The following is a 23,367-nucleotide window of genomic DNA, read 5'->3' on the forward strand; positions in this document are numbered from 1 at the left end:
GAAGTTCCCTGGGAGGCATTTTCCTTCTTCATCTGCAAAGGTATCTGGCTTGCCTCTCTCTGAACATAACCTTTGGGGATATTGGGGAGATCACCTTTATCTCAGCTCCACCCTCTCCAAGCATTGGGACTGCACCCAGATAAATATCACATGAGGATTTAACCAAATGTGGAACCAGTCAGCCATTTCAGAGAAAGTCAGGACTGGACATGGAGTTATCGAGGAAGGATTTGTGGAAACTTCTTATGTCTGATGGGCATGATCCAAGGCTACTGTGTTCTTTCCTGGTCTTTTCTGGCTGGTGGACTTTGCTTCTCATGGCTATGTCATTCTGCTCTGCTCTCTCTGAATCTCCCGTTCTCCAAAATGGCTCCTCTTTAAAAGGATTCCAAAAAACCAATCAAGACCCACCCAAATGGGTAGAGACATGTCATCACCTAATCTAGCTTAACAACCACTCTCAACTAAATCACATCATCCAGGGAAATGATCTGATTACAGTTTCAAACATACTGTATTGAATAGGGATTATTCTAACTTTATGAAATGTGATTTTGATTAAAACATGGCTTTTCTAGGGGTTATACTTCCTTTCAAACCAGCACATGGGATAACTGTTATTATCTGATTGTTCAAGTGGAATCCTCAAGGCCCACATTTCATTCACTGCTCAGCTGAGATATTCACAGTCTATCATGTAATCACTCACATAAACACGCTCAATTCCACTATTCCACTTGCCCTCCATTCTCCTCTTCTGATCGTAACTCAGCTTCAATTAAGCTTATTCCTTTGCCCCTGGTCCTTCACCAAACCTATTTATTGCAATTAGAGAAAGTTTCCCAGCCTTCCCTCTGTGGCCTTGATCTTGCCTCACCTTTCACCCCCTCCAAAAATAGAAATAATCAGATAAGTTAACCCACTCGTATACCAAAAAAGGCAAACACCAAAGGGCTGCTGCCACCAACTCAAATCAAAAGAACTTAAAGTTCAAACACCCATTACCAAAAGACACCAAAAGAAAGGCCAGATTCTCAACAGAAAAAGGGGTGTTTACAGCCAAGAGGACTCATGACAAGAACCTGGACCATCAAGAAATTGACAGAGCACAATGAGCTATTGCTAGTACCTGTGCTCAGATCCAAAAGTGGCTCTGGAATCAGGTTGTGGCTTTTCAGATAACCATTTCTGACACCATGTTGTGGGAGCCAAGAAATAACAAACTAAGCTGTGAAATATTCATATTTCCTTCTCTCCTTTCAAAACCGATAATGTGCCAGAATGCATCTTGTTCTGCTTTCACACCTAGACTTTTCTGATTCCCTCTTCTCTTTGCCAGGCAATGACACAGGTTTTTCCCTAATAAAATCTTTGTACATTTAATTACATCTTTGCGTCTCCTCTTCAGAGGACCATGATTTGCACTGTTTCTTTAAGAGTACCTGGAAGTGCTACTAGAATCTCATTGTCTGTCACTATTACCTTAGACTCACTGGATTAGGAAATCATGTTCCCAAGGGAAGAATGCTTCCCCAAAGGAACAGCATCAGTATTCTCATCAATTGGAATCTGAACTGTCCCTGGCCATCTACAACTCTACTGGCCTTGAACAACAGGGATCACTCTACTGAGCAGTGTGATTGATCCCAGTCACCAGTGGGAAATAAGAATTCGCTACAAGGAAAACTGTTTGAAAATCCAGGTATTTAGAGGTATATCTCTTAGTAGTGTCTTAGAATACCATTTAAAAGGAAACATACTACCACACAATAAAAACAAGATGATCAAACACTTGAGTCTCACAAGAAGGAAAATTTGGGAAACTTAACCAGGTAACATTCCCAGTCATATGAGATACTGGGAAAGAATTAATAGACCAGAACCATGAAGAAAGTCTACAGACAATGATTTTTATAGGCAAGCATTTAATGATGCCATTGTGTATGTAATTATATAATTATTTAATGTTATAATTTTGCATGTCTCAGTCATACAAATATTTGTTACTTCACTTTCTTCTGCCTCTTGTTTAGACACAAAGCTGACTGTAAATGCAAGAACCATTAGAAATTACAAAAAGGCTGTAATCCAGAAATGCTCCTTCTCATGATCTACTGTGTGAAAAACCATCAAGAATTTTACATTTTCTTTATGGAACATTTAATTTCAAGAGATTTTTCACATGAACACCCATGAACAGTTTTACTTTACATAACATTTAATGCATTAAACACACCTCAAAAGCATATCTTATGAACCAATTCCTCTTCAGATGTTAATTTTTCTATATAGTTAGAGAAATTAAATTTATTTATGAATTTATGTATAGCAATGTGTTATATAATAATTATAATATATAACATTTAATATCATAATTATGTATTTATATAATTTCAAATTAATATGGCAGAACATTTTTAATGTTTAAAACTTAATCTATAGATGATGTATTTAAACACAGTGAAAAAAACTTATTGTTAAACTTATACATATTCTAAACCCACAATGCCTTATTTTAATTAATATACATTTATTGTTATTATTCCTAAGGTTATTATAAGCCTTGATTTATCTTATTAGAGTTTTACTGATATTATCCAGACATGATTATATAGTTTATATAGTCTTTCTGAGATACAAAATAATAGTAATAAACACTTGCATATACGCTTAGATATGGGTGTACATTTATACTATTAGATTTGGGTATATATTGACTTTTGTTTGGATAATGGAACTTGGATGCCTCTCCTAAGAGGATTAAAATGGAATTGGCCATCAGTTTTAGGTTCTTTTTTGCAGTTAAATTTCAAGACTTACAATATTTACACATCTTAATCAAAACTTTTTCACATCAGTTTCAGTTTTGTAACCAGTATTTGTCTCTGATTTAGTATTTTCCAGTTTCATTTGGCTGATATTAAATAACTGATTTTCTGTCATTGAAACATACAGATTTTATCTATTTGCACTTTAAAAAGTGTGTGTTTCATCAGAACTGTAATATCAGTAATAGGAATTATTGAGTGTTGCATTTTAGAAATGGCCTGAGTCAGCTAAAATAGCTTTCCTTTTCAGAAAATTTGTCTAAATCAAGAAGTTTAGAATTCCACTGTTTCTGTTGTGTTTCTTTTGGGTTACTGTGTGTGAAAACTGACATGAAATGCATCCCTGTGACTTAACTGTCCAAGTTAATATGCATGGATATCGGTGCTAACTGGTCACTAATGGTTCCAAGTGTCACTACTGCTTTTAAATTTGGGACTACATGGTTAAATAATAGTTCCTTGCATTTTTTTATTGCTTACACTCATAGACACCAATATATATTTATAATTTATCATAATTTATATTAACATAGCTTTACTTTTTAAAAATCAATCAAATTTACATGGAACCCTCATATCTCCCTCATTTTTATAATTACCTGTTTGTATTCTTTCTATGAACATTATTCTTTTTGATACTTTATACACATAGAACTTCATATCTTACTTTGTTTCATTTTTCCATAGTTACCACCTGAATTCTTATAATAATTGCGTTTTGGTATTCAGAACAGCACAATTTGGATGGCAAAACAAAATAAACTTTAAGCCCCTAGAATATTTCACAAAAATCAAACCTACAGCATCTTGGTAATATTTCCTTAAGAGAAAGACCAAACATAGGAGATAAAGGCATTGATAAGATGATGTCTTCTGAGACTATTTTGCACCAAGTGATCCTTGAGTGCTACTGTACTAGGGGAAAGAGCAAACATAAAAATGTTTCACACTTTTGTGAAGAGAAGAGAAAGTGATTGTCATTCAGTTTTCAATAATAGGAAAATATTAGAAATTAATTCAGCACATTTACTCTTATTTTTATGAATTTACTTACTACATAGCTATTTACAATTTGTATCAGTGTAACAAAAATCAAATATGACTTTTCTTTAAAAGGAGAGTTCTTTTAGGTTTTAGTTTTGTTTTTAATAGAAAGTAATATGAAATTCTATCCAAAGTTTTATATTGTATATTAGACTTCTGTATCATAGGTTGCCCTTAATTTCTTATGTTAGGTTTTGTGAATTATCAGTGTTATGGTGGGGAGTTCTGCAACTCTGTAACAGTCTTTGATCATGATGGATCTCTATGGAAGCTGTTCCTGAGATACAAAACTCCTGACCACAGGATGTTTGCTTGCATCTTCTTTTTGTTTTTTACTATTTTTTTTTTATAATTTTTTTATTAATCAAAAAAAAGAAAAGAAATTAACACAACATTTAGAAATCATTCCATTCTACAAATGCACTCAGTAATTCTTAGTATCATCACATAGATGTATGATCATCATTTCTTAGTACATTTGCATCGATTTAGGAAAAGAACTAGCAAAACAGCAGAAAAAGATATAGAATGTTAATATAGAGAAGAGAATTAAAATAATAATACTACTAATATATATATATATAAAGGAAAAAGAAAAAACAAAAACAAAAGATACAAACACACAAACAAACAAACAAAAAACCATATTTCAGGTGCAGCTTCATTCAGTGTTCCAACCTAGTTACATTACACTTAGGTATTATTGTGCTGTCCATTTTTGAGTTTTTGTATCTAGTCCTGTTGCACAGTCTGTATCCCTTCAGCTCCAATTACCCATTATCTTACCCTGTTTCTAACTCCTGCTGGTCTCTGTTACCAATGATATATTCCAAGCTGATTCTCGAATGTCGGGGACTATATTCAGTGGGACTATACAGTATTTGTCCTTTAGTTTTTGGCTAGACTCACTCAGCATAATGTTCTCTAGGTCCATCCATGTTACTACATGCTTCATAAGTTTAGTCTGTCTTAAAGCTGCATAATATTCCATCGTAGGTATACGCCACAGTTTGTTTAGCCACTCGTCTGTTGAACATTTTGACTGTTTCCATCTCTTTGCAATTGTAGATAATGCTGTTATAAACACTGGTGTGCAAATGTCCGTCTGTGTCTTTGCCCTTAAGTTCTTTGAGTAGATACCTAGCAGTGGTATTGCTGGGTCGTAATCCATTCTGCCATTCTATGTCTTTTGATTGGGAAATTCAGTCCATTAACTTTTAGTATTATTACTGTTTGGATAATATTTTCCTCTACCATTTTGCCTTTTGTATTATATATATCATATCGGATTTTCCTTCTTTCTACACTTTACTCCATACCTCTCTCTTCTGTCTTTTCGTATCTGACTCTAGTGCTCCCTTTAGTATTTCTTGCAGAGCTGGTCTCTTGGTCACAAATTCTCTCAGTGACTTTTTGTCTATAAATGTTTTAATTTCTCCTTCATTTTTGAAGGACAATTTTGCTGGATATAGGAGTCTTGGTTGGCAGTTTTTCTCTTTTAGTAATTTAAATATATCATCCCACTGTCTTCTAGCTTCCATGGTTTCTGCTGAGAAATCTACACATAGCCTTATTGGGTGTCCCTGGTATGTGATAGATTGTTTTTCTCTTGCTGCTTTCAAGATCCTCTCTTTCTCTTTGACCTCTGACATTCTAACTAGTAAGTGTCTTGGAGAACGCCTATTTGGGTCTATTCTCTTTGGGGTGCGCTGCACTTCTTGGATCTGCAAATTTAGGTCTTTCATAAGAGTTGGGAAATTTTCAGTGATAATTTCTTCCATTAGTTTTTCTCCTCCTTTTCCCTTCTCTTCTCCTTCTGGGACACCCACAACATGTATATTTGTGTGCTTCATATTGTCATTCAGTTCCCTGATCCCCTGCTCAAGTTTTTCCATTCTTTTCCCTATAGTTTCTGTTTCTTTTTGGAATTCAGATGTTCCATCCTCCAGTTCACTAATTGTAGCTTCTGTCTCTTTAGATCTACCATTGTAGGTATCCATTGTTTTTTCCATTTTTTCTTCTTTGTCCTTCACTCCCATAAGTTCTGTGATTTGTTTTTTCAGATTTTCTATTCCTTCTTTTTGTTCAGCCCATGTCTTCTTCATGTCCTCCCTCAATTTATTGATTTGGTTTTTGAAGAGTTTTTCCATTTCTGTTCGTATATTCAGCATTAGTTGTCTCAGCTCCTGTATCTCATTTGAACTATTGGTTTGTTCCTTTCACTGGGCCATATCTTCAATTTTCCGAGCGTCATCCATTATTTTCTGCTGGTGTCTGGACATTTGATCAGATTTCCCTGGGTGTGGGACCCAGCTGGTTGAAAGCTTTTTCTGTGAAATCTCTGGGCTCTGTTTTTCTTTTCCTGCCCAGTAGGTGGCGCTCGTGGCGCTCGTCTGTCTGCACGGCAAGTCGGCCCTGGAAACCGCGCGTGGAGGCGGGGGTCGCTGGCTGCCGCGGCTTGGGACAGTGCTGGTCCTAATTGCCCAGCTGGCCCGAAACGCCAAGCGTGACGGGAGGGCCCCGCTATCCAACGTTCCCAGTCAGACCGGGGAGCCACGTGCGTGGAGGGGACCCCAGTCGCCAGCTGCCCTGGCTGGGAAAACGCGCGCCCCTCGGGTATCTCACCGCAGCAGATTCTCCCTGCCCGTTCAGCTGTTCCAGAATGGGGTACACTGTCTTTTTGGTCTCTGCCGTGACTCTGGGAGCTGTTTCGTGTTGTTTCTGTTTCTTTAGTTGCTTTTTTGGAGGAGGAACTAAGACCCGCACGTCTTACTAAGCCGCCATCTTCTCCGGACTGTTTTTTACTATTTTTATTGAGATATCTTTATGCACCATACAGTCCACCTAAAGTATATAATTAATGGCTCAGAATATCATCACAAAGTTGTGTGTTCATGATCATGATCATGTTTAGAACATTTTTCTTAAAGGTAGAGAATCTGGACTTAATTGAAAAGCTTATACAAAGCCTCTTTCACATCCTTATTCCTCAGACTATAGATCGTGGGGTTCAATATGGGGAACACCACAGTGTAAAATATAGAAATTATTTTGTCCCTATCCAGGGAATAGCTAGATTGGGGGCGAACATATATAGAGAGAGAATAGAGTCATAGTATAAGATGACTGAGGTCAGGTGGGAGGAGCAAGTGGAGAAGGCTTTGAGGCAGTCCTAGGTGGAGTAGATCCTCGAGATGATGATGATGATGAAGAGGTAGGTGGCCAGGATGAACAGAGTGAAGACATTGGAGGACTGGATGAAGAACAGGGCAGCCTGGTAGCCATCCTTCTCCCCACAAGTGAGCTTCACCAGGAGAGGCAAATCACAGAAAAAGTCATCAATGATGTTGTCCCCACAGAATTTCAAAGAGCAAGTTGTTTTGGTAATTAAGGTTGAGCTAGTAAAGCCACCAAGATATGAGGCAGCCACCAAAAATGCACAGAAGTTTATGGACATTGCCTGAGAATAAAGTAGTGGCTTTGAGATGGCCACATAAAGGTCATAAGCCATGGCAGCCAATAGGAAACACTCACTATAGGCCAGCCCTGTGGAGAAAAGGAACTGTGCTACACAGCCAACAAAGGAGATACTCTTGTCTTCAGAGATGCAGGTCGCTACAATCTTTGGGGTGTACACAGAGGAATACCAGAGATCCAGAAAAGCCAGATTTCCAATGAAAAAATACATGGGTGTGTGGAACTGGGAGTCATTGCAGATCAACACAATGAGAGTGGCATTTCCCACCATGGTCACAGAGTAAACTCTAAGGAATACCCCAAACAGAACCAACTGCATCACGGGATCTGTTGTGAAGCCCACCAGGATGAACTGAGTCACGGTGTGATTGCCCCTCTCCATGACTACAAGGAATCTAACCTAAGAGGGGGGGAATTGAGTGTTCATAATGAATCATTGTGCTGAATAAACTGAAAATATGCTAAGTAAATGGCATCACACCACTGGCACTTCTAAAAGTTTAGAATGAGCCAATCAATACATATATATATTTTAGATTTTTTAATTTTCAATAATTGATCAGATTTGACAGTTGTATATTCAAATGTACAGTCATTGATTGTTTTTTCTTCTAGAAGTGACTGTTCAACTCAATGAACGAGGATTACAATTTCTAATGTGTTGTGGTTTTGTTCCTCATGTTGACTTGCTTTTTGACTAAATGTATAAAATCTAACTTGAAGTGTGAGTTTTTTCCTCTGAAAGACTGACTACATGCCAATTTTAATATGTTTTGTAAAGAACCATGTTTTTCTTGTTGTGCATCCATAGCTTGGTATAGTACACAGTCATCATGGAATCATATTTCAGAATACTATCTATAGTTATAGAAAATACAGCAAGATATTATAAGGACAAACATAGGTTAAAAACAGTACATGATAAAAATTTTTTAAATATATAGATAGAAGAAAGGATGAGATACAATGATGTGATTATAAAGCATGTGGGATAAAATTTATTTTATATATATTCAACAATAAACATAAGACAAAAATTATTTAAAGAACCAATTTTTCATTTAAGTAAATTTTGTGTTTAGTACTAGAACATTATCAATTATTTTCTTTATGATTTTTATGTTTTATTTTTAAGGATTTATTTAATAAAAATTAAGCAAAATGTACACATTGCAATATGATTATGTGACTCAGTATTCAATGTACAAGGAAAACTGCCCATGCTTTTCAGGATTCTCTTTAAACAAAACTATAACATTCTAGTATACTGTCTACACAACAATATCTGTGGAAACTACATACTTGCTATCTACTTAAAGGACAATTCCAGTCCCACTAACTGCCCACCAGTCATTTTGTAATTAAATAAGCATAAATATCTGTGAATACGATCATCCTCTGGAGGCTCAATCTATTGGGACCTAGAAATATGCTCTGCTTATACCAGACTCTGATTCTAGTATTAAGGTGACTTCTTTTTTAGCAAAATATAGAGCAATGGAAGATTGTTCTAATTAAGTATTTGTTCCTACAACCCCCTAAAGATAGCTTTGTCAAGGTTCGATGATCTCCAGGTAGATAAATGCAATAATCAAATTTCAGTTCTCATCTAATTTGATCTATCTGCAGCATTTGACACCTTATCACTCCCTCTTGCTGGAAACACTGTCTACACTTCTTTTGTAGGTCATCATGCTTGCTTGGTTTTCCTTCTACTTCACTTGCTACTTGTTCTCAGCATCAATGACCCCATCTTTGAAATATGAGGTGTCCTCAAATCAACCTTTGGCTCTCTTTTCCATCCCTTCTATGTTCACTCCTTGGTGATCCTATTAGGTCTGGTGGTTTTAAATGTTCTGTATTTGTGAATGAGTCTGATTTGTGCATCTGCTAACCACTTCTCTCCCTTGAACTCCAGACCCATGCATCCATATGCCCATTTAACATTTTTTATTGGCTGTCTACTGGATATCTCATTCAAAACTGAGTTCCTGACAAACCTTTCCAGACCTGTTTCTCCAGCTTTCCTACACAGTAAATGGCATTTATACAGTTTAGAGAACATAATTTAATAGTATTTAATATCAAGCCTTTCTATATTTTATACCGTGTTTGATTAATTGGCAATACTCTTGGTTCTACCTTTAAAATATATCAGAACCTGACCATTTTTTCCCAGCTCCAGGGTTTCTATCCTAGACTAAGCCACTATCATTTCCACTTTAATTTTTACAGGAACTTAAAATTAATTAACAGATCTCCTTTCTGTCATTAGCCCACTCAAGTCAATTTTCAACAGGAAGCCAGAGCAGTCCTGTTAAAATGCCATTTATATCCTGTTCTTCCACCACCCTGAAACCTCCAGTGACTTCTCAACCTAGAGTAAACCAAAATTAGCACAAGAGTGTCCAAGCTCTATAAACCCTGAACTTCAACTCTTTAACCCCACTATTCTCTCCTTCTCTGCTTGCTACACTCTGGCAATGCTCCCATTCTTTCTCTTCCTCGAATAGGAAGAGCGGGTTGATGGAGTTTGCAGTTCTCCATATTTCTATAAAGATTGTCCTAGAGGCATGCTCATGACTAGCTGCTGTATGTTATCAGATTTCAAGTATGCATAATTTTGCCTTTTTGGGGGGTCTTTCCAATCTACCACAATGCCAGCCACTTCTCTGACATTTCTTTTGCCCTTTTCCTATTTTTTTTTATTTTTCCCACTGCTTCTCACTATGTAATATGTTATACATCCTTCTATATTTAACCTGTTTTCTTTCACTTTCATTATAATATGCTTTTCCCCACATGATTTTGATGGGAAATACATATCAGTTTACTGCCTATATCATATTCATTAGTAGATTTATTATGAGATTATTTGGGATGTTTATTTTAGATGAATCACTTAGTACGAATGAGAAGTATTTTATACATAGGCAGAATCTTTGGAAACATGGAATCTTTGAGAACTAAATGGGGTTACCTTTGTGAAAGAGTTGTAAACACCATGGACAGTTCACTGTAAGTGCAGACAGCATGTGTGAGGCAGATGACATAGATTCAAGGTCTGCTCACTGCTTATCTGCCATGAGATCTTATAGAAATGATCTAATCTTGTTATCCCCAGTTGCTTCCATGAAAAACAAGGAATATAACGGTAATTACTAGATGGGATGGTTGTAAATATTAAGGATGATGGTGTTTTAAAATAATTAGCAGGGGGCTTGGCCCATGGAAAATATTCCAGATATCAGTGGCTCCCTAATTCTGATATAATAAGTACTGTTGAAAAATTCCTGAAGTTTGAGTTACATGAACATCAAACCTAACAGTAAATTTGTAGATTATATTCAGTCCAAGGAATCTCCTTTCTGCAATATTTGCCAATATTAGAATGACAGCAGCTCTACTTTACAGGGATGGGAAGATGAAAAGAATTATTACATAAAAAGGTTTTGGCAGAAAAGCATGCGATTTGGTAGGCCATATGGGCTTGTCAGCATGAGATGTGGAATACAGTAGACTTGGGCTCAATTCAGATTAAAATCTTTCCTACTTTGGTCACCACTGATAATTTATTTGATCTTCCAGAGAATCATATTACTCCTACGTAACTTAGGTGCTTCTATATCCATAATATCCCTTATAAAATTGGGGTAGGATTTAAAAGAGATAGTTTATTTAAAGGCCTTAATAGATTGTCTGACATATAATGACAGATATTACACATTGGGTATTTTATTTTACATTGGGTGTTAATGTTACATAATTGTAAAGCATTGGAGTTGATATTATTGTGCAAATGAGTGCAGACTGTAAAATTCATGGCAGCTATTGCCCCTTTCTTCCCTCTGGTATTCTGAGGTAGTCAAGCCTAACCCCTCAGGGTGCAGAGCTCTCTTGATGACTCCAAATTATCTGGCATGGAGCCCCACCCTATCTCCTCTTGATTACTTTATTACTCAGACTTATACCCCATTACTTTAAATATATTTTTGGACTTTTATAAGGTCACATATAAATTTGGAAACTTAATTCTATTATTTATCTCACCAGAAAATGCTCAAATCCACAGCTCGCAATGAAATAGTTCACTGGTTTTCAATTTTCCTTGGGGCTCAAACATAAACCCCAGGTCACAAGTTAAAATTTTGCTTTAAGTGAGGAGTGCTTTACTGGGGAGGACCCAGAGCCTTTCACAACCTGAAAGTCATGGTGAGCTTTTGCCTTACTTTAACTTTAAATGTACTGTATACCTTCCTGGTTTTTTTAAAGAAAAAAGCAAGCTGAAAGAAACATAAACTTTTTCATTATTTATTTTGGGCATGAATATTGAAATTTCTCTTTCTATAATCTCCATCCTCTTGGGTTTTAAGATATTCATAAAAGCTTACTCCTTTAGGGCGGGCCGCGGTGGCTCAGCGGGCAAAAGTGCTTGCCTGCTATGCCGGAGGACCTCGGTTCGATTCCCGGCCCCAGCCCATGTAACAAAAACGGAGAAACAGAATACAATAAAACAAGAAAATGTTTAAAAATGTTTCCCTTTCTTCCTTCCTTCCTTCTATCCTTCCTTCCTTCTCTCTGTCTTTCCTTTAAAAAAAAAAAAAAGCTTACTCCTTTGGCAAATTTTTCTCAATGGCTAGTCTTATGATTTTTGTCAATTATGCAGTTTTTCAGCTTTCTTTAATGCAAGGTGCATTTCCTAACTGCTTAGAATAGAGAATTATGATACTCTTTTTACTCTCAGTAGTTTTGGAGACCGCAATAGAATAAATGAGGTTTCAGTACCTCCTCTCATATAACCATACCAAATGGCTGTAGAATCATTATGGGAATAAAATAAAATTTGTATGCCAGCGGTAGTACCCGAATCACATAAACTTATCTAGAATTCACAGTAAAATCATCATTCTGACATTATCATAGTCAAATCAGCTAGTTCCAGATCATTTATAACAATTAATGGGTCCCAAGTGTATTAGATTCATGGAATACCTCATAGATTTATGGCTTGGGGAAATAGCTAACAAGGCAATTAAATGAACCTACTCATTGAGAAAGTCAGATCAATCTTATTTAATGAGACTCAAAAGGTTTTGTTTAGAGACTGCAATTCCCCACTTATAGATGCATTCAGTCATAACTGCCCTTCACATTATATACTGTTTTAATGAATCCAAATGAAAATAAAATGAATGCACATGGATATCACACACATTTATTCACATATATATATATACATCTTAATATTAATAAACATACAGACACTAATATTTCTTTAATGTGCTGATGTCTTCCATTTTTCCATCCTGCTTTCTGATCCAGGAGATCAACTTCTTGGGACTGTATTGATTACTCTTGGGCAATGTAGGGAGGAATTGAATTGAAAGGAAAGAAAAGATGGAGTCAGGTTCTTTCCCTGTGAGGTCAGTGAGGACCACACTCCTCCCTTGAGCAAAGTTGCAGTATTTGTCCTGTGCTGCCAGCACAAAACCTCTTTCTCTCAGGATTCTGGTAACTGCTCTTTCCTCCTGCAACTTCAGGTCCAGCTATAGAAGCATCTGTAGCACAGGACTACTGTATTCTCTGCAGTTTTTACATACTGTATTTCTTTCTAAAGATGGTCCCTTTACTAATTCTTCTTAAATTGACCCATTTATATGGCCAGCGTTAAAAGAGAGACCCTGAACTTTACAGTAATTGATATTAAGAATAGCCCTAGAATCAAACTCTGAAATGGGCTTTCTGGATTAATTTGATCACATATTTAAGAATTTTCAGATAAATTTCCAGCTGGGGAAAAGGGAAACTGGTAATCTTTGCCGTGAGGAGTGATCATGATAATTTATTATCAGTGATATCATTTCATGGGATGTAGGCAGAGAGTAGGGCAGTAAAAAATCTATTGATTATGGTACACTATGACTACCGTGATAATACTGATTATAAAAATGAGGGATCTTTTGAATTGAAATATTAATATACAATTGTAAGGTTCAAAGGGCAATTGGAATACTTTACCTGAAACTTTGAAGACATTTCTACTTGCTCGCAGTCCATTAGGAAAAATGTATTTGAGTCCCAAGCCAGAACCTGACTGTAAAGATAGAAAAATTGTAATACCAATTAACCAATAAACGTTACCAGAGGCTCTATGGCAGGCTGATTGAATTCGTGGAAGGAAGAGGGAGGACCATAAAATATGCAATAAGGTTATTGGGCAGTCAAGGATGAGTCTAATAACAAACATCCCTCCTGAAGAGCAGTGCCTATTCTCCCCTTGCTTAAAGGAACCAGTTCTACTATGGATAATTTTTTTTTGCCTTAAGCATTGAAAAAATTATGAATATATGTGTATGTACATATATGTTTATGTAAGTGTGTATATATATTTATATGTGTGTGTAAAATACATGGCCACAGCCACCACTGGAGGTGCCTGGCTCCTGTGTGTCACCTCTGCTGCTTGTAGCTTCTCTTCACTGGAGCTCGCATGGGAGCCTTTGGGCTCCTGCGGACCCAGGGCGGGGCAGAAGGGCGGGGACTGAGCCGACCACTGAGTACATAGATGCCAGCGCACAGCAGCTCAGAAGATAAGACAACGGTCCACTCTGCAAACCACAGCGGTCACATATTAACAATCAAAGGAAAAGTTGGTGACTCTATGCTAAATGTTGTGGTTGAAAATAATCTAGGTATTGATGGTGCATGTGAGGGAATCTTAGCTTGCCCTACCTGACCCCCTCACCCTTGAAGGCACATATTTGAAAAGTTACACGCAGTCACTTTAACTGGTGGCATGCTTCATCCGGCCTTCGGACTAACAGGCTCATCACATGGGCTGACAATTCGGTTTGACAAAGTCTATGGACAATATCGCTGTTCAAGTACCGGACACAGTGGCCTATGCCACAGTCCAGGAATATGGATAAGAATTCATAAACTAGAATAAATAGGAATATGTCCATGAAATTATATCTATTTTTACAATTATCATTTCTTAATGTAATTAAATGAGATGAATTTATTATTGCAATTAGCTTTGCTATTTGAATTCACCTTGTATAACTACTGAATTTTATAGTGCTAAAAGTATGTAATTTTTATTTTGGTTAATTTATAAAAACAAAATTTTACCAAACAAAGCTAATATGGTAAAACCTAACATATTTTACCTTCTATTTGTTTAGTTACATTAGCAAAATATTTTCATATAAATCTTATGTCTGCTTACCACGAAGGTAGATTAAAAACTTGTCATTATCCCTCTTTGATTTGGGTGAAGGTGGAGAACTAAAATTCCTAGTGCCAAACAACTAATTAAATATGTGATCAAATTAATCCAGAAACCCCATATGAGGGCTTGATTCTAGGGCTATTCCTAATATCAGTGTGCACACTGCCTGTGCAGTGGAAGTCAAATATCTCACCAGACAAGATGAAGTAATCAAATCTGCACTAAGGGGATGTATGTTCTATGTTTACAGACATAATGACCATTGTGAGGACAGGAACTTATACATTATGACTCATGGAATGTTAAGAGGGTTCTGTGGTCTTCTAAAGACCCTCCCTATTATAAACTGACAAACCAATCAAAGATATCTATGTTATTGATTGATTAATGTCTAGGAGGCATCATTACATGGAAAGGGATCAATTTAATTATAGTATTTTTAATGCTCCATTTATTAAATGTTTAACCTAAACTTAGTCCTCTTAAGTCCTACATATATTTTCTATTGACTAATTAAATTTCCTTAGGTATTTATCCTTTAATTAACCATTAAACACAGATAAGTTCATATATTTATTCAAATCAAAGTATTCACAATATAATGATGACAGTCCATACTGCAAATGTTCACTAAAGCCTAAATAAAAACATCAAATATTTAGGCCTAATTAATTTCCTCATTATGTCTATTTCTGCATTGTAATTTCTTCTTATTATTGTCATACATATTTGTAATCTTCCTATATTTTAGTCACTTTCCTGGAAGTAAAGTAACTTTTCAAGGGAAAAATAAGTAAGAATTCTTCCTCATTCTAGCCAAGTTACAAGATCTACACTCTCAAATTTTTGCTTTATATTTGAAGAATGGAATAGTTCTTCTCTTGAAGTAAATAAAATAGGAAGAATGTGTCAAAGGATTGCTTCTCCTCTTCATGGTTAAGCTTTAAGTGTCAATATGACTTTAACATCTGTCATTTTAAACATATTTTTTTGTCTTTTTGCCATCTATCTTCCTCTAAAAAAATTGTACTTTCAATTCTCACTTAGCCAGATGAAGAAAAATATCTTAATGTTGTTATTATTATTATTACTTCATACATGAGAATTATCCCAGACAAATTTAATTCTATAATAACTATATTCTAATTAACAGCATTAATTAGAATTAATTGAGCCAGCATAATTAATTTTTCATGTACGAACTGATATCTAACTCAGAATATTGGAACTATGCTGTTTCAACTTGGTTATTTTGCATGATAACCTTTGATGGTAATTATTATGTGTATGCATCAATGCTGATTATTCCTTTCTGTTGCTTGTAGAGTTTCTAATTCTGCTGAGACTATGTAGAAAATTCCATACTTTACATTTTCATTTGTTGCTTATATCAATAAAGTATGGGTGCATGAATATATATTTGCATTTCTATATATTTATATACACTATGTATGCTTTTAACCATATTAAATTAAGTACCTTGGTTTTAAAGCCCATTAAAAATGAAATAATCTACTATATTTACCCTTCTTTTTTCACTTGTTTCTCATACACACCATATACATTTTTTGAGGATCATTATTTTCTTAGCTTTCATTGTTTCAATATATTTTAAATAAAAATAGGTATTTTTTACTTTTTTTTTTTTGGTGTTCAGAATCTCACAAACTTATCAGCAAGAAATTCTTTAGGTTGGTTCCTTTCTTTTGTTCCTGCCCCTGTCACTGACAGTATCACCCATGTTTTTCAGATACAACAGAATGTTTCAGGCACGTAGTATTTATTCTCTTACCTAAGACATAGTTCCAGCTACCACCTAAGAATTCCTCATTCTTTTAAATGGGCAGTTGTACTGGAGCTAAAATTTTAGATCCAAACTGTGCACATGCATATGAGAGCTTATATCAAATTGTCTTCTTTTAGCATAGAAAGTATGGTGGTCTCAAGTATTTCTCTACTGATTCAATGGCTATTGTGTTGACTGGGTGATCATGCATTGGAAAGAATAAGATTGGAAAATAAGTGGCAAGCAGGTCTGGAAGAGATAAAAGGTGTATCTCTGGGAAAGAGCCAGGTATGTTATTCATGCTTATTTTAAAAGCCCACTATCAGGTATGAATTACAAAGAAGAAAATAATCAGGTGGACAAAATGACCCATGCTGAGGATATTGGTAAGCCTTTCTTCTAAGATTCCTATATTCAAATAATGGGCTCATTAAAAATTAGTCATAGTAGCAAGAATGGAGGGTATATTTGGATGCAATTATTGAATCTCCTCCCACTAAAGGTAAAATGGCTGCTGCCGTTTTAGTGTGTCCAAGCTCTTAACAGCAGAGGCCATAAATGAGCTACTGAAATGACACTATTTCTTAATAAGATGAAAGAGTCATATGTGGTCAGGTCAATCACACTTTTCCTCACTTCAAAATAGGTTTTTCCTTCTCTACATGAAATGATTTTGCCAGCACCCCATCCATTTAGGACTTACATTCATGGATTTCCAGAATGCCTTAATCATGGCCTTGGTAGATATTCCACAAACCAATAAATTTGAGAATCATCAGTGTCTATCTCAATTCAGGCCTACTTCTTCAGGTTACTTATATAAAATGGCCTAATTAACATTTATATTTGTTCCAGATATACTAGAATTTTACATAGCTAAGCAGAATTATTGACTCCCACCCACCTCAGACTACAGCTGCTTCAAAGTCTTTCCTTTCTCCCTGAATGGAACTAGAATAAACTGTTTTATGCTGAAGGTAAACAACCAGAAATTTATGCCATTTTATACTTTTCATCATATTTCACAATGAAATCAACAGTAAGTCCTTTCCGTTCTACCTTGATTACTTTCAATTTCTTTCTTTTTAAACATCTTCATTCTGACAGCACTAACCAGAGTCACTGCCATCTCTTCTCACTTAACTGTTACTACTCTCTATCTTTTGTTTTCTGGTGCCCCATTCCTTTTGGCATCCAAAGTGATTTTAAATCATTTATCTGATCATAATACATTTCTGTCTAAAATATTCCAATATTATATTCAGAGTAAAATCCTAACTCCCTACCATCACCTAAATCCTTGTTTTACAATATGTGGTTCAAAAGTTGATAAAATGAATGCCTCATATATCTTTTTCCAAATGAACACTCTTAGCATCTGGCCCATTATCTATGGAATTAGTGTGACATTTAAGCAAGGCATTTATATGATTCCTTTGCATGTTAAAGTTTTGGATGCAATGATCTAGAAGACTATATAATTTAGTCATGAACAATTTTTCTTTTTTTATTTACATATCCCCACATATCTCATATATTGCATGCATAAAAGTAAGCTAAGCAAAGTTCATATTTCTGTGAATTTTTAAAGTTAACATATCCTTGTAAACTACAAATAGATTTTTAAAAAGTACAAGCATACCAGACACCATCTTCATTCCCTCTTCCAGTCACTTGCCACTCCCCACTGAAGGTAATCACTATCTTGGCTTTTAATACCATAGGTTAATTTTATGTTTTTAAAATTCATATAAAAAATCATATCTCATGTACTATTTTTTGCTTTCTTTAATGAGAGTTGTGGGTTTACAGAGGAATCATGCATAATGTACAGAATATCATTCCACACCAAAACCCTGCATTGGTGTGAAACATTTGTTATAATTAATGATAACACATTTTTATAATTATACCATTAATTAAAGTCTGTAGTTTAACTCAGGGTTCATTGTGTAATGGAGTTCCATAGAGTTCCTTTTAAATTTTTATTCTGTTGCAACATATACAATCTAACATTTCTCCATTTATTACATTCATATATATATTTCATTGCTGTTAACTGAGTTCAAAATGTAGCACTATCATCACCACTTCCATTATCATGCATACTATATATACATATATATATATATATAATCATGTATAAATATAAAAATCACAGAGCTCTCATATACAACTGTATTATTAATACCTTGCATACTGAGGTACATTTGCTGTAATTTATGAAAGAACATTTTTATAATTGTACTATTAACTATTGTCCATTATTTACAATAGGGTTCATTGTGTTGCACAGTCTTATGCTTTTACATTTAATTTTTATTCTAGTAATTATACATACAAACTAAAATTTTCCCTTTTAACCACATTTACACACTTAACTCAGAATTGTTAATTACATTCACAAAATTGCTACCATCACCACCATCCATTACCAATACTTTTCCATCATCCAAATAGAAATTCTGTACACTTTAAGCATTAACTCCCATTCCCTACCCCCAACCCAGACTCTAGTAAACCATATTATAGATCCTGGCTCTATGACTTTGCTTATTCTAATTGTTTCATATCTGTGAGGTCATAGAATATTTGTCCTTTTGCACCTGTCTTATTTCACTCAAGATGACACTTTCAAGGTTCGTCTGTGTTGTCCCATTTATCAGAACTTGATTCCTTTTTAATGATGAGTAATATTCCATTGTATGTATTTATCACATTTTGGTTATCTGTTCATTGGCTGATGGACACATGGGTTGTGTCCACTTTTTGGCAACAGTGAATAATATCACTGTGAGTATTGGTGTGCAAATATCTGCTTGAGTCCTTGCTTTCGGTTCTTCTGGGTATATACCTAATAGTGGGATTACCAGATCATATGGTAATTCTATGCTTAGCTTCTTGAGGAACTGTCAGACTTGCAGAGAGTTTGCACCATTTTACATTTCCACCAGCACTGAATGAGTGTTCCTATTTCTCCACATCCTCTCTAAAATTCTTATTTTCCATTTTTTCTTATCAATAGACATTCTAACATTCTAATTTGTGTGAAATGATATCTCATTGTGGTTTTCATTTGCATTTCCCTGATGGCTAATGATGATGAAAATCTTCTCATGTGCCTTCTGGCTACTTGTATGTTTCCTTTGGAGATATGTCTAAGTCTTTTGCCCATTTCTTAATTGAATTGTTTGTCTTTTTATTGTGAAGTTGAAGGATTTCCTTATATATTCTGGGCATTAAACCTTTATTGAATAAATTGTTCCCAAATATTTTCTCCTATTGTGTAGATTGTAATTTAACTTTCATGATAAATTCCTATGAGGAACAAAATTTTCAATTTTGATGAAGTCTCATTTACTAGTTCTTCCTCTGATGCTTATAATTTGGGTATAGGGTGTTACAAATCATTGCCTAAGACAAGGTCCTGAAGGTGTTTCCCTATGTTTTCTTCTAAAAGTTTGAGCATTCTCGTTCTTATATTAAAGTCTTTTGTTCATTTTGCATTGATTTTTGTAAGTGTCATGAGGTAGGCATCCTCCTTCCTTTTTATTCCAAATGGAAATACAGTTTTCTGAGCACCATTTGTTGAAGAGATTATTATTTCTCAATTCAGTGTCCTCTGCCACTCTCTCAAATGTCAGTTGGCCATAAATATAAGGGTCAATTTCTGAGCTCTCAATTCTATTGCATTGGTCTGTGTCTTCCTTGTGCCAGTACCATGCTGTTTTGATTACTGTGGCTTTGTAATAAGTTCTAAGATCAGAAAGTGAGTCCTTTAACTTCACTTTTCCTTTTAGTATAACTTGAGCTATTTTGAGCCCCTTGCCTTTCCACATGCATTTGTTGATTGGATTTCCCATTTATGTGAAGAAGGCTGTTAGAATTTTTATTTGGATTTATTGAATTTATAAACTGCTTTAGGTAGTATTGAGAGCCTAAATAGATTTAGTCTTTCACAGCAGGGACATGGAATATCCTTCTATTTAGTTATGTCTTCATTAATCTATTTTAGCAATGTTTTGTTGTTTGCTATGTTTAAGTCCTATACATGCTTCATTAGATTTAGTCCTAGATACTTGATTCTTTAGTTGCTATTGTGAATGAATTTTTTTCTTGATTTATTTCTCTGATTGTTCATTACTTGTGTATAGAAACACTACTAATTTGAGGTTATTGATTTTGTACCCTCTCACTTTGCTGAATTCATTTATTAGTTCTAGTAGTTTTCTTATGGACTTTTCAGGATTTTCTGTGTATAGGATCATATCATCTTCAAATAAGGGAGTTATTACTTCTTCCTTTCTAATTTGGATTTTAAGTTTTTTCTTGCCTAATTGTTCTGGAATGTTCAACTATAATATTGAAAATCAGTGGTGACAGAGGACATCCTTCTTTCATTCTTGGTCCAGATGGAACTATTTCAGTCTTTTACCACTAAGTAGGATGTTAGCTATAGAATTTTCATATATGTCCTTTATCATGTTGAGGAAATGTCCTTTTATTTCTAGTGTTCTAAATGTTTTTATCAGGAAAGGATGCTGTAATTTGCCAAATGCCTTTTTCTGCATCAATTGAGATATTCATGTGTTTTTTTCTGTTCATTCTGGCAATGTGATGTATTATATTAATTGATTCTCTTTTATTAAATCAACCTGGCATGCAAGGAACAAATTCCAATTGATCATGGTGTATAATTGCTTTAATATGCTGTTGGACTCAGGTTTCTAATATTTTCTTGAAGATTCCTGCATCTGTACTCATAAGAGATATTAGTCTGCAGTTTTATTTTCTTCTGGTATCTTTATCTGGCTTTGGTATGAGAGTAATTTTGGCCTAATGGAATGAGTTAGGGAGTGTTTACAATATTCAATTTTTGGAAGAGTTTGAGCAGAATTGGAGTTAAGTCTTCTTGGAACATTTGACAGAATGCCCTTGTAATTCATCTTGTCCTAGGCTTTTGTTTGTTGAGAGGTCTTTGATTACTGATTCAGTATCATCACTAGTAATTGGTTTGCTAAGATTTTCTATTTATTCTTGCTCAGCATAGGTAGTTTGTGTGATTCTTAGAATTTATCCATTCAGTTTAGGATATCTAATTTATTGCTATACAGTTGTTCTCTGAGGATACTTTTTATTTCAGTATGGTTAGTAGTAATGTCTCCCTTTCCATTTCTAATTCTTTACTTATATTCTCTCTCACTTTTTTTGTCAGTTTCACTAAATGTTGATCAATCTTATTGATCCTCTCAAAGAATTAATGTTTGAATTTTTGATCACTCTACTGTTTTTTTCTTTTCTATTTCATTTATCACCACTTAAGTCTTTATTTCCTTTCTTCTGCTTGTTTAGTTTTAATTTGTGCTTCTTTTTAAAGTTATTGCCTATAGTTAGGCAATTGTGGCTCTCAAAAATACTCTTACTTTAAGAAATTTGTATAGTTTCTCTGATCTTCATTTCCTCCTATTTAAAATTATATACATATATTTAGTAATCCTGAGAATGCAGTTTGCTTGTGGCAAAATAACTAGTAAAAAACTTCTCATATAATAAAAATTCATGTTATATATATCATCTAATATCTAATGCTCTGTGTTTTCAACACTGTGATGTATAGGGAATTTAATTTTGTTTTCAAGAGGATGGTCTTTTGAGAGCAAAGTGGCCTGAAAAATGGATATGATAAAAACTAATTTCTCTGTGACTGAATTTGTGTTCCTCAGTCTCTCCCCCCAACCAAAGATCCAGGTCACTGTTTTTATTATGTTCTTGTTATTTTATTTATTGACTGTAGCTAGTAAATATTATCATCATCACTACCATTGAGATAAAACCTCATTTTCATACCCCCATGTACTTCTTTCTCATTAATTTATCCTTTTCGGACATCTGCTACACATCCACCAAAGTCCCACAAATGCTGTCCAACATGGTGGGGAAACAGAAGACCATCTCATTCTCTGGTTGTACTACTCAGATGTACTTCTCCCTCTCCTTTGGAATGATCAAATGTGTCCTCCTTGGTGTTATAGCTTATGACCTATATGTAGCCATTTGTCATCCTCTTCACTACACTGTCATTAATGGACTAAAACACCTGTGTCCAACTGGCTGCCATTTCTTGGTTCATCATCTTCCACGGTTCCATGGTGATCAATGTCCTCACCTTAAGTTTGCTGTACTGTGGACCCAATGCCCTGAATCACTTTTTCTGTGAGGTGTCCTCTGTCCTGAGGTTGGCTTGCACAGACACTTCATTTACTGAGATGGGTGTTTTTGCCTTCAGTATCATCATTGTCTTCATTCCCTTCCTCCTCATTCTTGTTTCTTATGCCAGAATCCTTCCGTCTATCCTCAGGATATGGTCAGTCTCTGGGAGGCACAAGGCACTGCCCACCTGTGTCTTCCATCTGCAGTGGTGGCTTTATTCTATGGAACTGCCATCTTCATGTACATGAGACCACAGACAAAGTCTTCCTGGGCTGGGGGCAAGATAATTGCAGTTTTTTGCACTGTGATCACACCCATGCTCAATCCCTTGATCTACAGCCTGAGGAACCAAGATGTGAAAGGAGCTATAAGGAGAGCTATTTCAAAACAGAGGACATGAGAGTTGAAACTGGACACGAAGGCTAAGTGAAAATCTAAGATAATTCTATTCTGTGTATGAATGGAGAAAAGAAAAAAAATTGCTAGACTGTCAAAATCTGCCCCATATTAGTTACACTGCGATAAAAGACAGAGAAAATTCCACCTGAAAATTCATCAAGGAAAATGTTTCTCTTGTGGACACAGAGCAGCCATAAAGTGACAAAACAACCCCCTTCATTAAGTAGTTATAATATTTTTGCTCAGTGAGAAAATGTGGCTCTCTAAAATCATAGACCATCTTAAATTAGTCACATGAAATTGTTTCAATGAAGAGAAAACATTTCATTCCTGCCTAGGGGATCTAATTAACTCTGACACAAGGAAACGAGATCAATTTCCATCCCAGG

General features: G+C 35.2%; 1 long non-coding RNA gene and 2 pseudogenes across 4 annotated transcripts in view; 1 reads left to right on the plus strand and 2 right to left on the minus strand.

The window, feature by feature from the left end:
* LOC143666527 (uncharacterized) overlaps positions 1-14,817 on the minus strand; it is a 91,927-nt gene extending 77,110 nt beyond the window's left edge. For 2 of the 4 annotated variants that reach the window (XR_013167673.1, XR_013167672.1), the window contains exons 1-2: positions 14,581-14,817; positions 13,368-13,439 (exon numbers count right to left, since the gene is read on the minus strand). This is a non-coding gene — a long non-coding RNA (uncharacterized LOC143666527). Of the gene's footprint in view, positions 1-12,563; positions 12,704-13,367; positions 13,444-14,580 lie in introns of those variants that run through there. The other 2 variants (XR_013167675.1, XR_013167674.1) reach the window with 2 other exon arrangements.
* On the minus strand, positions 6,818-7,731 carry LOC143667792 (olfactory receptor 9G19-like; annotated as a pseudogene).
* Positions 14,818-22,042: 7,225 nt separating the features above from the next.
* LOC143666528 (olfactory receptor 2B8-like) lies at positions 22,043-22,979 on the plus strand (annotated as a pseudogene).
* Positions 22,980-23,367: the final 388 nt, after the last annotated feature.

This window comes from Tamandua tetradactyla, chromosome 23 (genome assembly GCF_023851605.1).
Source record: "Tamandua tetradactyla isolate mTamTet1 chromosome 23, mTamTet1.pri, whole genome shotgun sequence".
NCBI lineage: Eukaryota > Metazoa > Chordata > Mammalia > Pilosa > Myrmecophagidae > Tamandua > Tamandua tetradactyla.